The sequence below is a fragment of the Carya illinoinensis genome, chromosome 8, assembly GCF_018687715.1.
Source record: "Carya illinoinensis cultivar Pawnee chromosome 8, C.illinoinensisPawnee_v1, whole genome shotgun sequence".
Classification (NCBI taxonomy): Eukaryota; Viridiplantae; Streptophyta; class Magnoliopsida; order Fagales; family Juglandaceae; genus Carya; species Carya illinoinensis.
Window position 1 is genome coordinate 26,873,443 of NC_056759.1, and position 10,833 is coordinate 26,884,275.

Genomic DNA, 10,833 nt, shown 5'->3' on the forward strand with positions numbered 1-10,833 from the left:
TGAACAACATAAAATTTAATTTAATGCATATTGCTCTCCTTGCAAATTGAAGTTGGAAACCTTAATTCTTGTTTGAGTAATTTTCTTTTCTTTTCTCTTCTTTAAAATTTTAAAAAAAATAAAAAAACTACTTTCCTTTTTCAAATTATTGGTAAACCAAGCAATTACAATTTATAACAAAGAACTTCACAAATGCATGTGATAGTTTATAGCATTCGTTATCTCTAGATCTAGCGACCCCGTTGATATACAGTCTATCATCCCGTTGGTAGTTAAACCAAAATTTATAACCAGCGACATTTTCCTTTATTCTCACATCCAACTAGGGGTCATGTAATTTGAGCGTGCTCATCGACAGGCATCTTAAATTTGAATATGTTAAACTCAATTTACGCTCGATTTATTTATTAAATTAGTCTATTTATGAATATAAAATTATGATCTATTATTAAATGATATAATTTTTATAGAACTCAACTCAACCTCATGTTCATGAACAAACTCATACAAAAGACAAATCTGACTTGTAATTAAGCTTGCTTAAATATTAATAAGAATATGATTAGGGTGCAGCACTAACAATGTCGGAGTCGGAGTGCCCTACCTCCAACTCCGACAGGCACTCTGACTCTGACTCTATCAGAGGTCGAATCCAATCTCCGACTCTGACTTCGATTCGCATAACTTCCAATTCTACTCCAACTCTGACTTATTTGAGTGAAATCGGATTTTGACTTTTTATTGGACTTTTTTCCTTGGTCCATTTGAAATTTTACTTTGACAATTTTGGACTCTTGCTAATCTGATTAGGCTTCTAGATTTTGGTTTTTTTTTAAATATTTTATTAATTTTAATTTTATTAAAACATAACCAAAATTGAAAAAAAAAATCATTGTGCAAATTAATGTTATTATACATAGTATTATATATTATTATATATTAATATTTATACATTAGTATTACATGTTATTATATATTAGTGTTACATGGTAGTAATGGTTAATAGTATGGTGTTTACATATACTAAAATATTATTAGTCAGTTTAGTCTATTTATATTATAGTATAAGTATATTATTTTATAATAATATGCTCGTACTAGTATATTATTAAATTTAAGTAACTATATCAATTATAGTTATATAATATATATATATATATATATAATTAATATATAAAATATGTACAATATTAGAGTCAGAATCGCACAAATTACTAACTAATGAATACAACCTTTAAATGAGTACGTACTAATGGTAAAACTTAAAAAAAAAAGATCCAACAATGTCCTAAATGTTTCCATCACATCCAACTCACATAATAGCTATAGCTATAAGCATCAAAGTTTTTAAAACCGTTCTGTACTGGCTGGTACAGTCCAAATTTATCGTTCCAATATAGTATCCGATACACTATACCACCCAATTCCATTTCACTCCAAATTCTAGTCCATCCCAGTCAAATTTCGGTCAAAATTGACATTTTAGTTCCCATTCCGTTTTAGACTATTTTTATAATTTTCTTATACTTGGATAATATTTTTGTAAATTTTAAATATAGATAGTATTTAATTATACATTAGTTACCCATGCAATTATACACTACTCGAAACTTCACGAAAGAAACCAAAAAAACAAAAAGAAAGAAAGTCAAAACAAGAATAAACTCAATTTTTTTAGAATGAGGGAATGATGAGTCGATGACCATGTTAGAATGACCCTTAGAGCAGAAGCAAAGAGAAGCAGACATTATATGTTAGAATGACCCTTAGAGCACAAGCAAAGAGAAGCAGACAATATTATATGTTAGAATGACCCTTAGAGCACAAGCAAAGAGAAGCAGACATTATTGAAGATAGTCATGGCGTAACTTTTAAGAAGAGGGATGATAGTCCCAATTTTATTGATAGCTTACAATGGAGAAACACCTTTAGCATAATCTAATTAACCAAGAGAAGCATACGATTAAGCAGATAGTGTGCATGGATTAAAACATGATCATCGCCGGCGGCCCGACCGTCTAATTAATTGCTTTTATCAACACGGGATTAACCGGCAGGCATACAACTGCAAAAGGGAAATGGCAATCAAAGCTGAAACCGTGAAACAAATGTAAAGTTTTCGTTTGAACAGCTGCACAGGATCAGGTTGTCCTTGAGGACACAGAATTTGTATTTTGCAATGGCCATTCGATTCGTCTTTAGCTTCACGAATTCTGGATTGCAAGCTCTGCTGATCGATACGGTTCACGTCTAGATAATACCAGGTCCAGTAAAACTTGTTCACCACATCTAAGAAAGTGATGAAGTAGATTACAGAAGTTGAGAGGGAAATAGCGAAAGGTACCCACCAATTTTGGCAGTAATATTGAAGAGACGACGTGGTGGAGGATCTGTAGTGGGAGATTGGGATCATATAAATTCCCAGAAGTGTAAGGTAGCCAATGGTCAAGTTCTGAGCTCTATTCACATGGTGGTGAACACGTTTTTCTTGTCTGCGATTGATGACAACAAGCTCGTTGTAGTCTCGTTGGAGCTGATTTTCTTGCTGCAAATAACTACAACAACCTGAATTACAAAGTTTTGCCATGGAATTGGTAGGTTATACTACGTACTTAGGTTCTTCAGTACTATATATCTTGCAAGCGCGCCTTCCCATGTATATATAAAATCTCGATGATGAGTTTCCCCTCTCCTTCTGACAACTTTCTCAGTTATTTCATCTAGCGCGTCCTTGAAAGTTGGAGTTGATTTTTGTATTTAGAGTCTCGGTCAACGCTACCCCGAAATTTCTTGGAAATTGTCACCTGATGTGTTCGTTTGTCAAGGAAGTTATCTCATCTCCATTAATTTTATTATTATAATTATTTAAATATAATATATTTTTTTTAATTTTAAAATAAAAATAATATTAAAAATTATATTCTAATAATATTATATTCAATTTTTAATTTTCATCTTATTTCGTACATATAGACATAATTAATATACCTTTTCCATATACTTTTCAAAATATATGTTAATTTATCCTCCGATCTCTATCTCCTCTTCCCCAAATCTATCTCTCTAATTCCCTTATCTCCCAAATTAGAATCTCAGTTCATGTCCCTAAAGAATCAAGATTTTGCAGTGATACTACTAGAAACTATGTCGGTAAAGAGAGAAAGAGAAATGGGTAGACGTGAACCACGAATGGTGCCTTCCATTACCAGATCTGCTAGAACATGCATGCATGGCAGCAAACGTTTTCTACAAAAAGAAATCACCTGAGCAACATAAAATTTGTTTCAAAAAAAGTAATTTCTATAGCTTTTCTTTTTTTCCTAATTAATTTAGATTTTGAGGTTTTGTTTTGTTTGTTTTGTTCTGCTACCTATTGCTTGAATTTTGGAGTCTGGCTGTGTTAGAAGGGTGGTATCGGAATCAAGGAAGAAGCAATCATGCCTCAGGCGCCGAAGATGTGGAAGTAGTGGGCGTTGCCGATGACCCTGATATTCTACAACCATGTTGTATTTGTCTGAGAGAGAGGAGGAGATGAGTTCTTTCTGTAGTCTGGACCGAACTTTTTAGTTTTTAATGCCACGTAATTGGACGATTGGGAGGCTTGTTTTGTAAATTTTTTATTACTCCACAGGAGAACTGATCTGAAAATACTTTGAGAATACATTGTTATATAAGAGTGATTTTATTCTTTAACTTGACGTATAAATTACTTTATCTATATCGTTTAAATAATAAGATTTGATTTATAAGATTTAAATATCAAAATTTCTATTCCAAATCAAATTATATAAAATATACATTTTACTATATAGGTTATCCATATCGACTTATAAATAAAAATGTTAATTATACAAACAAGGTCTTAGAATGTGTAATTTCCATGCATTTCCTTTCAATAACAGTGGGTTCCGCCATCAAGAAAGGACCACAAACTCTTCCTTACATAGGAAGGATCAGCACCCAGTTTGGCGTCTAATATACCTTTCTTTTTAAAATACTTTTCTCTCATTATAACAGCCACCAATTAAGAGGGATTATATAACATTCTCCAGCATTACTTAACAAGCATTGCTTTATTGAAGCAATCTAAGTCTTGAAATACCAACCCTCCATTCCTCTTTACTTCACTCATTTTAAACCAGCTCCTTCATTGAATCTTCCTATCATCTTGCTTGTGTCCCTACCAGAATATTGCCATAAAGGAAGTAATTTCTTTACACAGCTTTCTAGATAGTCTAAAGACACTCATGGCAAAAGTGGGAATTGCTTGTATAACCACCTTGAGAAAAACTTTATTCCCTGCCTACGACAGCCAAGTATTTTTCCAATTGCTAATTTTGGACCAAACCTTTTCCCTCAAATTTATGAATGTGTTCTATTTTGATCTACCTACCGTGGCTGGTAAGTTAAGGTATCTTTCATAGTTTCCAGATACAAACACTTATGCTAAACTCTTAATCTATGATTTGGTTGATGCTTTAGTGTTTGAGCTTAAAAATATGGTAGCTTTTTACAGGTTCAAGTATTGGCCCAAGGCATCTTCATATATCTTTAACAGCCCTTGTATTTGTTGCCATTCAGTCATCTTTGCTCTTCCAAAAATTACACAACTATCAGGAAATAGTAAGTGATTTACTCTAGTGCCCCCGTAGAAACAACTACTTCTCTTAAACACCCCATTCCCTTAGCTCAATTAATGATCAAGGAGGCGAGGTCCTAATTTTCACATAGGATAAATAGATAAGGGAAAATAGGATTCCCTTGTCTAATCCCTCTCATAGGTTTAATAACCTTCCCTGGCTCACCATTAACCAATATTATATATGTCATTGTGGGTACACACTTCACCACAATGGAGTTGGTCCATTTTTTCCTGACAATCCCTAGATTATACCACAAGTGCGTGGGATGTGACAAATAGAACAGGGCAAAAAGAGCATCATTTCCACAATAAGGAGATTCAATTATCAATTTATAAAATTTCCTATATTATTTAGACAATCCCACATTGTTGTAATTGACTGCAAATTTTTTACTTGAAAAAAATCAAATATGAAAGGTTCCTAGGGCTTGAATTTCACCAATTGAATTCCTTCAATGAGTTTAAACATGGTTGCTTGTATTAATATTTTGCTAATTACAGTGATCGAATCCCCTTTTTTATTATGTGATATCCTCTTTCAAGATATAACACATATATCTATATTAATCCTAGGTCTACTTTCGTGATCATAGAAATTAATATAAATTCATTACTCTATGGAATTCTTAAATGTAGGTCACAATGGTGTGTATTTATTTCTAAACTACAATCCCAAGGTTTGATGAATTCACGAACTAATATTGAACTTAAGTTTCATTACTTCATTCAACATCTTAAGCATGCAATTCATGGCTAGTTAATTGCAAGAATGAAAACTAAAATCGTCAAATTGCAATTAACAAAAGACATTCAATACAACCATACCATACTCAAATCATATCAAGAATTCAATGACTACATCCTAGCCTTAGAATAAGAAAACTAGCAAATCATAACTAATAAAATAATCCAATTATTTCTCAAACATAAATTCAAATTCAACATCCTAAATAAAAATTCAGCAACTAAAAATTAGAGAGAGAGAAAAAAAAAAGAACTAGATCTGTAACTTTATAAATTGTGAGCTTTTTCTTTTCCTCTCAAAATTATAGCTACACCTTTCAATTCTCCTCTTTTAATTTTGTGCCAATAATATGCTTATATATGGTAAAAAAGAAACCTTAAGATTTTCTTGATAAGAAATGATAGTTGCAGTCGTGAGTACGCAAGAGCCGTGCAATCACTTTGAAAAAAGTGAATAAATACAAGACCCACATGAAAAAAAAATTAATTTTTTAATAGTGGACTTCACTCTTTTTTAAAGCGATTGCATGGCGCTTGTGCACTCTATGATTATATGTAGCATTACTCTTTCCCGATTTCCCTTAATTTTGAAATCTTTGTTAGAGAAAAAGTTGTAGCCCTTAAGATAGCTTTCCAACCCATCGAGAATAACATCAATCAAATATGTGAGTAACAAGTTACGATCAAAATACTAAAGTATATCCAGGCTGTCTCGTAATGCATTTTGAATTTGAATTTATTATTGATTCCTTCTGTGATTTGTTTTTTCTTTCTTCCTTTTATTTTTTATTTTTATTTTTTTTGAACATTTTTTTTAAAACCCTCCTTCCATATCTTCAAGCCATCCAATCCATTCAAAATTGATACTCTTTTCAAATTTTAAAACAAAAGATATTCCACATATATGCTGCTAAAAATTTAAAATTCTTGGCTGCCTGAATTCTAGCTAGATTTAGAGCATCAAAATGACATATTTTGGGACTAGCCCTTCATGAAATTTTTAGGTCTCGTTCTTAGCTTTCCAACACACCTGGGATTGCTTTATTTTAACTTCTAGAACTACAGATACAAGCTGAAAATTGAACAAGGGTCTCGGCTGCAGTAAATTTCCAGATAGATTCAGACTTCTTGGTTCTGCTCAGTTTTGAACTTCAAACCAGTAGAACTGGATTTTGGGCTCTTCATAAAAGTTTTAGGTGTACATCTTAGCTTTCCAACAAATTAAACAACACCTGAAACCAAGGTATGTAGCTAGAATTAGAAGGGTGGTATCGGAATCAAAGAAGAAGCAGTACTCATGCCTCAAGCACCAAAAATATGAAAGTAGTCAGCATTATTGATGACCCTGATATTTTGTGACCATGGTGTATTTGTATGAGAGAGAGAGAGAGAGAGAGAGAGAGAGAGAGAGAGAGAGAGAGAGAGAGAGAGAGAGAGAGAGAGAGAGAGAGGAGATGAGTTCTTTCTGTAGTCTAGACCAGACTTTTTAGTTTTTAATGCCACGTAATTGGACGATGCAGAGGCTTGTTTTTATAAAAAACATTTATTGCTCCACAGTAGAACTAATCTGAAAATACTTTGAGAATGCATTGTTATATAAGAGTGATTTTATTCTTAACTTGATGTATAAATTACTTTATCTATATTGTTTAAATAATAAAATTTAATTTGTAAGATTCAAATATCAAAATTTTTATTTAAAATTAAATTATGTCAGGTATACATTTTATTATAAAGATTATACATATCGACTTGTAAATAAAAATTTTCATTATACAAACAAGGCTTTAGGATGTGTAATTTTCATGCATTTCATTTAAATAACAGTTGAACCTATCAAGAGAGGACCAAAGACTCTTCCATACATAGGAAGGAGCAGTTTGGCCTCTAATATACTTTCCTTTTAAAATACTTTTCTCTCATTATAACAGCCACTAATGAAGATGGATTATATAACATTCTCCAGCATTATTGAACAAGCATTGCTTTATTGAAGCAATCTAAGTCTTGAAATCTCAATCATCCATTCCTCTTTGCTTCACTCATTTTAAATCAGCTCCTCCATTGAATCTTCCTATCATCTTGCTTGTGTCCCTACCAAAATCTTGCCATAAAAGAAGTAATTTCTTTACAAAGCTTTCTAGATAGTCTAAAGACACTCATGGCAAAAGTGAGAATTGCTTGTACAACAGCCTTTCGAAAAACTTCCTTCCCTGCCTATGACAGCCAAGTATTTTTCCATTTGCTAGTTTTGGACTAAACCTTCTCCCTCAAATTTCTAAATGTGTTCTATTTTGATCTACCTACCGTGGCTAGCAAGCTAAGGTATCTTTCATAGTTTCCACATACAAACACTCATGCTAAACTCTTAATCTGTGATCGGGTTGATGCTTTAGTGTTTGAGTTGAAGAATATGGTAGTTTTTTGCACGTTCAAGCATTGGCCCGAGGCATTTTCATATATCTTCAACAACGCTTGTATTTCCTGCCATTCAATCATCTTTGCCAATGTTTTGAATGTCGTCTCGGTGATCGTTTTGGTCGAGGCACCGAAACGAAATATTTCGGTACTCGTACTATTTCAGAATAGTCTATATATGAATAAATTATATATAAATAAATTAATAGTCTGGTCTAAATAAATATAAGTATACATATAAGTATATAAGTATTGGCCTGAAACTGTCCCTATAGTTTGCTTGCAAAAAAAAGTCTAATCTAGTACTGGTCTAAATAAGTTATAAAATATAAGTAGTACACTTGCAATTAAAAAGAAACTATCCCTATAGTACGAAGCGGCCTATGAAACTACCCATGTAGTTTTACAAAAATTACAACAATGCTAGAATTACAAAGTAGGCTGCAGCTTTACATGTATCGAGAGAAACTCCTGTACTGGCCAAAATCTGAAATATTGGCTGATACAGTCTGAAATGCCCGAAATTTGGGCCAGTATGAAGCATAGGGTTTGCCCATACCAATTACTATTCTGGTACGGCATGTTTTGGTCGTATCGGCTGCTAGGAAATGAGTTTCAAAACGTTGATCTTTGCTCTTCCAAAAATTAAACAATAATTAGCAGAGAGTAAGTGATTTACTCTAGTGCCCCCTCTAGAAACAGCTACTCCACTTAAACACCCCCTTCCCTTAGTTGAATTAATGATCAAGGAGGTAAGGTCCTTTGCACATAGGATAAATAGATAAGGGGAAATGGGATCCCCTTGTCTAATCCCTCTTATAGGTTTAATAATCTTCCTTGGCTCACCATTAATGAATATTGAATATGTCACTGTGGATACACACTTCATCACCAAGGAGCTGGTCCGTGTTTTCCTGATATTCCCTACACTTTACCACATGTGCATGGGTCGTGACTAATAGAACAGGTCAAAAAGAGTATCATTTCTATAAGGAGGAGATTCAAATATCAATTTATAAAATTTCCTATATTATTTAGACAATCCCAAATTGTTGTAATTGACTACAAATTTTTTACTTGAAAAAAATCAAATATGAAACATTAATAGGGCTTGGATTTCATCAATTGAATTCCTTCAATGAGTTAAACATGGTTACTTGCATTAATGTTTTGCTAATTACAATGACCGAATTCCCTTTTTTATTATGTGATATCATCTTTTAGGGTATAACACCTATATCTATATTAATCCTATGTCTACTTTCGTGATCACAGAAATTAATATAAATTCATTATACTCTATGGAATTCTTGAATGTAGGTTGCAATGGTGTGTATTTATTTCTAAACTACAATGCCAAGGTTTGATGAATTCACGAACTAATATTAAACTTCAACTTTCGTTACTTCATTCAACATCTTAAGCATGCAATTCTTGGCCAGCAAATTGCAAGAATGAAAACTGAAATCATCAAATTGCAGTTAACAAAAGACATTCAATACAACCATACCTACTCAAATCATATCAAGAATTCAATGACTACATCTTAGTCCTAAAATAAGAAAACTAGCAAACATAACTAATAAAATAATCAAATTATTTCTCAAACATAAATTCAAATTAAACATCCTAAATAAAAATTCAGCAACTAAAAACTAAAGACAGAAAAGAAAAAGAACTAGATCTGTAATTGTAAAAATCGTGAGCTTTTTTTTTCCCCCTCTCAGATTTACAACTGCACCTTTCAATCCTCCTCTTTCAATTTCATGCCAATAATATACTTCTATATGGTAGAAAAAGAAACCCTAAGGTTTTCCTGATGAGAAATTATAATTGCAGTCGTGAGTGTGCAAGCGCCGTGTAATCACTTTGAAAAAGGTAAATACATACGAGACCCACATGAAAAGAAATTTATTTTTTAATGGTATACCCCACTCTTTTTTAAAGTGACTGCACGGCACTTGCAGACTATACGTAGTATTACTCTTTCCTGATTTTCCTTAAAAAATCACCTAACATTTTGGACTTATCTTGGCAACCACGTAAGGGCTTCAGGAGTTTGAATTTTAAAATTTTTGTTAGAGACAAAGTTGTAGCCCTTTAAGATAGATTTCTAATACATCAAAAATATTATCAATCAAATATTTTACTAAGAAGTTACGGTCAAAATACTAAAGTATGTCCAGGCTGTCTCCTATCACATTTCGAATTTGAATTTCTTATGCATTCCTGCTGTGATTTCTTTAATTCTGAAAGTTTTCTTTGTAAAACCCTCTGCCCATATCCTCAGGCCATCCAATCCATTCAAAATAGATTCTCTTTTCATATTTTAAAACAAAAGATATTTCCCATATATCCTATTAAAAATTTAAAATTCTTGGCTGCTTGAATTCTAGTAAGATTTAGAGCATCAGAATGATATATTTTGGAGTTAGCCCTTCCTGAAAGTTTTAGATCTCATTCTCAGATTTCCAACGCACCTAGGATTTCTTTATTCTGACTTCTAGAACTCTAGATACAGGCCGAAAATTGAAACAGGGTCTAGGCTACAGTAAATTTCCGGACATAATTGGACTTCTCTGTTTCTTCTCAATTTTGAACTTCAAAACGGTAGGCATGAGTTTTGGGCTCTTCATAAAAGTTTTATACATATGTCTTAGCTTTAGAACAAGCTAAACAACACTCGAAACCGAGGTATGTAGCTATAGTTAGAACCTAAAAACTGAATAGTGTTCTATTTTGACTAGACCAGACCAACTAGGATTTGCTTTCTATGCCTAACCCGATTTCTATCTCTTCAAATCATCCCAATTTCAACCTAATTCAATAATAAAACACTGAAAAATATTAAGAATTTTTAAGAATTAAATAAATGTAAAAGACAAGTAGAATTCTAAACAAATGAGCTAAAAAACATACAGAACACTTTGAATCAAAGCAATTAGGACTATAAAAATGTGTGAAATAAATTCTCACATCATTCCCCCATTTTTCTCATCAGAACCTCTAGGTACTGCTATCTATCATAG